The 6,582-nt window shown below is 43.9% G+C and overlaps 1 pseudogene; it reads right to left on the reverse strand.

Annotated features, from left to right (window-relative positions):
* Positions 1–3,961: 3,961 nt before the first annotated feature.
* LOC103286762 (integrator complex subunit 9-like) lies at positions 3,962–5,865 on the reverse strand (annotated as a pseudogene).
* Positions 5,866–6,582: the final 717 nt, after the last annotated feature.

The following is a 6,582-nucleotide window of genomic DNA, read 5'->3' on the forward strand; positions in this document are numbered from 1 at the left end:
TAGGAGAGAAGTTTTTCCTTTATTATTTATTACCGAATATGTTATTGTATAATAGTACTCCAATTAATCTTTGCAAAGTTGAAGGACCAAATTGGTATTGGCTACAATGTGATATGTTTGGATGTTTTTAAAAAGGAAAAAAAGAATCTATTGTGATTCTATTTATTTATTGGCAAAATGTGAGGGTCTTTACCTTTCAAGTCATAGCTATGACAGAAGAATCTTGGGTATCCAGTCTTCTGTCATAACAAACCAATACGTGTTTAAACTCCCAGTGAGTCAGAAATGTATAAGTTGAAAATTCCCCCTGAAATCTATGGTGAGAAAGTTCTTATGTCAGCTCCTGCTCTGCTCCTAGTAAGCACTCTGCTGACTGTAATTAATCAGGGAAGTTTGCTCACTGACATGTCCTGCAGGTCAGTCTGGTTCTTGGGCAATGATCTGGGGAACAGCTCTTGACCCACAGCTATGACAAAGTGATCAACAGTGCTACTCACACAAGAGCTTCGTTTGCTTTATTCATAGCTGTGTCCTAGAACTGCAGAGCCTGGGACCCAGGAGACCCCCCATGAATATTTGATAGATGAATGAATGAATGAACTCAACACCAATATGGAGATCTGAGTGCTGGTCTCATTTCTGCCACTAACAGCCATATGTCAATGAGCAAGTATTCAGCCTCTGGCCTTATTTTTGTCTTTAATGAGATGAGAATGTTGAGCATGGTGATTTGCAATGCTCCTTTCAGCTCTTAGCCTCCTTACTTTTCTTACTTTGAAATCCTACTTGAAAAGATGTGCTAAGGGTCTTTATATCTTTCTTTACATTCTCTTATGGCAACATTTCCTGGGGAAGTTCCTTAAAGGTGAGTTTCTTTTTAACTCTCTCTTGTTAAATAAATTTACAGTGAGTATGCTAACTGTTATCATGGCTCCAGAAACCTAAGCAAAACACCTTTAAAGAAGATTAACCAAGCACTGGTAATGCTAGCAAAAGAGTAAGCTTTTGGAGGGGATTCTAGCTCTAGAGAAATTCTGTCTGAAATTCTATTCATAGGAGTCATAAACTTCATTCCATAATAACTATTAATAGGTTAAATACAAATATCTTGGAGAAGAAAAAATGTTAAAAATTTACACTAAAACCTGAGAGACTGATAGAGATTTCTTTATTTGAGTAGGTTTTTATTATGTGATAGAGAGAGAGAAGGAGGTGGAAAAAGGGGTGGTAGAAAATTCAAGGTACCTGAATGAGGAAAGGAAATAAAAGGTGACTTAGAGATATGACAAAAAAATAAATCTGACCCACTGGGGGACTGCCCTTTGTCCAAGCTTCCTAAAAGGAGATCTTATGGATGAGGAGCAGAATTCTTTAGGAGACTGTGAGCTTTTGAGATTTTTTAAAATATATATTTTTCATTTCAGTTTTCCCTTTTCTTTCTAGTTGTTCTTTTTTTCTTTGAAATCCTCAGTAAATAAACTAATACTATTGAGAGTTACAAAACCATACACCTTGGAAGATACAACCTAAAACTTTTTCTCATAGTATCTATTAAGAGTTAAGCTGCTAATTGAATAGTTCTTTTTTAAAAAAAATACGTTTTTATTGATTTCAGAGAGGAAGGGAGAGAGAGATAGAAACATCAATGATGAGAGAGAATCATTGACCTGCTGTCTCCTGCACACCCCCCACTGGGGACTGAGCCAGCAACCCAGGCATGTGCCCTTGGCCAGAATCGAACCCGGGACCCTTCAGTCCACAGGCCAATGCTCTATTCACTGAGCCAAACCAGCTAGGGCATGCCCCCCTAGTCTTAACTGAAGTTACAACTGGCAGTGCTATCCTCTCCCCCTTGTTAAGGTCATAAACTTTGGCATTGTCCTTGGCCCCTCTCTTCTCCTCACAATCCAACAGCAAGATTTATTAATGCTGCTTCCAAAACACATCACAAAGCCCTATCTCCTCCTCTAAGTATTCTCTGCTACTATTGCAATTTAAGCTTCATTCTTCCTCTATCAGACCTGGGCTCCCAGTTGATCTGTTTCCACTCTTTCCTTATCTCTGCCCTGCAGTTGATTCTGTACCCAGTAGACAGAGTGATCTTCTTAAATCAGACTGTATCACTGCTCAGGTTAAAATTCTCTGATGAAATCCAGCTGCCTACCATGCAGCATACAGGTGCTGACCTTTGTTTAACTGACTACCCCAGTGGTCGGCAAACTCATTAGTCAACAGAGCCAAATATCAACAGTACAACGATTGAAATTTCTTTTGAGAGCCAAATTTTTTAAACTTAAACTTCTTCTAATGCCACTTCTTCAAAATAGACTCGCCCAGGCCATGGTATTTTGTGGAAGAGCCACACTCAAGGGACCAAAGAGCCGCATGTGGCTCACAAGCCGCAGTTTGTCGACCACGGGACTACCCCACTCATCATCGTCCTCTTCACCCACTCCACTCCAGCAAGTGCAGCCTCCTTGTAGTCCTTTGAACACAATGAGTAGCTTGGGGTCTTTGCATTTGCTGGTCCGTCTGTTGGGAAGATTGATCCCTGTGTGGATTGTAGGGCTGAATCTTGCTCGTCCTTAAGGCTTTAGCTCAAATGTCATCTCTGCAAGAGGTTTCCCCACCTGCCCTCACTAAACACAACCATCATAGACCTACAACGCCAGTTATTCTCCACCCAACTGCCCTATTATATTTTCTTCACCTCACTTCAAAGCATTCTGAAATAAGTATTTTCTGTCTTTCTCCTCTAGAATGTAAACCCCATGAGTAAGCAATTTTGCCTGTTCTGTAGATGTATACACCATAGCTAGAATAGTGCCTGATACTTAGTAAGCCACAGTAAGTTGAATGAGTTTTGACTATTCTGGCGGGGGGGGGGTGGGGAGCGGGATGTATGTTTAGAATTTATGTACTTATCGATTGGGATCACATAGAACTAATAGATTACTACAGGGAGACATTATATTCTTAACATATTAAAACCTGACTAAAAACTTTGAATGTCTTTCCAAATGCCCAAATGTTTATTTTTATTTTTTTGAATTTTATATTTTATTTTTTAAATGTGGCTCTCCTAGATTCTTTTATTTTTATTGATTTCAGAGAGGGTGAGAGAATCATTGATTGGCTGCCTCCTGCACACCCCCTACTGGGGATCGAGCCCACAACCCTTCAGTCCACAGGCCAACACTCTATCCATTGAGCCAAAACAGATAGGGCTAAAGTTTATATATATATATATAAAAAAAAGCCAGGCTATATGGTTGAACATGCTCACCAAACTAAAATTTGCTGTAGTATTTTCTAAGTTTATGCTAGTCTGAATATTTTCACATTTTTTCAGATACCATATCAGTGTAAATTGTAGGTTCAACAGAGCCTAGGTAGAAACTCCTATAAAAGAAGTTTTATTAACAAAATGGGCTCACAATATAAAATACAGATAAATGGGTTCATTTTACTAATTTTGGGGGGGTATTGTCTGTCTTATCAGATGCAACACAGTTGACAAGCAAGTAAAGCAAAGTCACTGATTCCTCACCCGTGGCCTGTGACATGATGAAAAACCAACTCTGGCCACTCGAGACAAGTCAGTCATCGTTTCCCCTCCCCTCCCCACCACTAACCTCTTAGAAATTGCTTCTGTCACTCTTATGCCACTCAGCCCCCTGTCTTACCATCCTGGCCACCCGAGAGAGCCAGGCTTGGGAAGAAAATGAGTCTAAAGCTTAAATAAAGCAAAATCTCTTGCCTGCGACGGTGCTATAAGTCCAGACCAGCAGGTGCGGCCCTCTCTCCTGACGTAGCCCTCAGAGCCTTTTCCTTCAGGTCAGAGACCTCCACAAAGGCCTGGCTGACCTTGTGTGCCCTTCCTCACTTGGCTTGTGCTGGGTAGGCAGAGTGGGAAGGAAGGTGGGATCTCAGGGAAGCAGACATGGCTCACGTGTTTCATTCAGAACTTCTGGAGGAATTTGAGGACAGTCGTACCCTGAGTATCTTGTCATTGCCACAAATGATGTGGATTGAACTTCCTCAATCCGGATGAGGGTCTCGGCTTCTTGGAGCAAGACGATGTGGCCCTTGGCTGTGTCTTCCACTTTAATGTCACCGAAACCGTGCTTCTCCAGAGTCTGCACAAACTGCTCCACTGGGATGGTGCCGCTTAGCAAGCGCTTCAGAACCTTGCAGTCCGGGATGTCATCGCTCACCCGCTTTCTCTTCTTACCACTCGCAGGCTGGGCTGGCCTGGGCAGGGGCTGAAGGACCTGCTTGTTATCTTTAGTGTGCAGCACGGCCGAAACGTTTGCCAAGGAAATGCCAGGCTTAATCTCCATGGGCACCAGTGAATCTGCTTGTTCCGGCATGATTTCGATCTTCTCGTAGCGTCGCTTGACAAGGCAGGGCGAGGAGGCTGGCAATTGATCATCAGGTCCATCCTGTGGGCCTGCGGCGGGGGGCCGCTGCGTGTACTGCTCAGGGCAGACCACGTGCAGGGGCTGCACTTCTTTGAGCAGCTTCGACACTTGGATGAAATTCAGCCGGGTATCACTGGGGCAGTACTAGTAAATGCATTTCATGGCCAAGGGCTGGTACGAGAAGTCGGGTTCTATGAATATGACAGTGTTGCGACTAGACTTCCCCCAGAGCTGCATGAAATGGACCACGTCCCCAAACCGGAGCTATTCTATGTGAACACCCCGCATGGCTGTCTGAAATCGTTGCTGAAGTCGCTGTGGATGCTGGGGTAGTGCTTCAGCTTGTTGATCTCAATGAGCTCTGCATGAGGAGAAGGTGGTTCTGGGAGATACACCTTCATCTGCTTGTTGTGACAAAGCCACTCAGCAAAGATCTGGGAAAACTCGAGGGAGCTGAAGTGGAAGGGGATGCTGGAGAGGCCGGCCGAGTGGATGTACTGGTACAGGCACTCCAGGAGATCGCAGATCACCCCCGATGCACAGCAGGGGACCAAGACGTTTCCTCCATTCCAGCTGGTCAGTGCCAGGTTGCTGAAGAACTCTCCCACCATGCCCTCCGGTTTGGCGGTGGGAATCTGGGTGAGGCTTGTCAGGAGGAGAACATGGCCGTTTTGGAGAGATGCCTGGTCCACGGGCTGTGGGTGTGTGGTAAGCAAAGAGGATCCCAAGACATAAGATACCTTCTCATAATGGGACTGAATAATCCAGTTGGAGCTTCCAAGGGCAGAGCCAGAGCTGAGTGGCGTCACCTGGACCACACCAAACAGCTCAATTTTCTGAGGATATTTCACCAGCTGGCTTTTACTCAGGGCAGAGCTCACCTCTTGCATCTTCTCCAGGTTGGTACTTCCACTGCGTCCTTGAGAGGAGAGGGCAGCAGCTGCGGAATGTCCTTGTTCTTCCACAAGGAGGCAGATTGTGCCTTGGGCACTCTTTCAATGACGTTCACCGGCTCTTCCATGAGAAGTCTGCCGATGTGAACGATGGGCTCGGTGGTGCACACCGTGCTGTGAACCCGGTGTGCTCAGTGATGTAGGGCAGCGCCATCATGCAGTGGTAGTTAGAGATGAGGGTCACGTCTACCGTAGACAGATCTATTGGCTCCGTCTCAGGCACAGAATCCACAAATACGTGGCCTGAGCACTCCTTCAGCTCTATGTCCAAGGAAACATTTCCATCCTTTGAGGGAACAGCTGGGAAGATTAGACAGCCTGGGACTTTGAACAAGTGGCAAAGGAAGAAAATTGAGGGTGGAAGTCATGTCCAGTCCACAGTCCAACATAATGGTGGTTGATTTGAATTTAAGCACATTGCATGGTAAAGTTGGGTGCCCGGACAGGCAACACAGTTTCATATTGGACTTTTGGTTGTTCAACACCAGTCACTGGACTCCTCAAACCCCCAAATGTTTATTTTCTTTTAACCAAAGGTCTGGTAGCCTATTTTAGGAGAAACTATTTTTATTTTAGTGGGATATTTATCTCAGAGAAGCAAATACTCAAGGTTATTACATTTGCCCCTAAATGTGATGTCTAGGAGAAGAGGGAATTATTTTACTCACCATATTCCAAAGAGTAGAACTGGATGGGAATTAAAAGGGATGAAAATTATAATTCAAGGAAGAAGTTTCCGAAAATAAGAACTATTTAATATGAGCTGAGTTGCCTTGTGAAGTGTGAGCTCCCTATCACTGGAGATGTCCAAGCAGAGACTGTGCTTCTATAGAGGAGATTCCTATATCATAGAGGAGATTGGACAACCAGACACCTAAGGACCCTCTGAATCTTCAGTGACGGTGATTCATATTCCTACTACAAGTATCTACAATTTTGGTGCATTCCAAGAAGTTGGATCAACCTGAATTTTCCCAGCCAAAGATACTAAGGGGGTTCTGAAACAGTGACTTCATGTAAACTCCAAACTCATTCATGCACTTCCAGCTCTGCCCTATGAATTATATCTCCTTTCACTAAATAAATCTTTAAGATTGCATTCTCCTAGGACCTAACTTTTCTGAAATATTTTACTTTACTAAGGCACCATGAAACAGAGGGTGTTAGAATCCAAACCTACTTGGCATTTTCCTTAAGAAATCAGA

This window comes from Eptesicus fuscus, chromosome 3 (assembly GCF_027574615.1).
Source record: "Eptesicus fuscus isolate TK198812 chromosome 3, DD_ASM_mEF_20220401, whole genome shotgun sequence".
Classification (NCBI taxonomy): domain Eukaryota; kingdom Metazoa; phylum Chordata; class Mammalia; order Chiroptera; family Vespertilionidae; genus Eptesicus; species Eptesicus fuscus.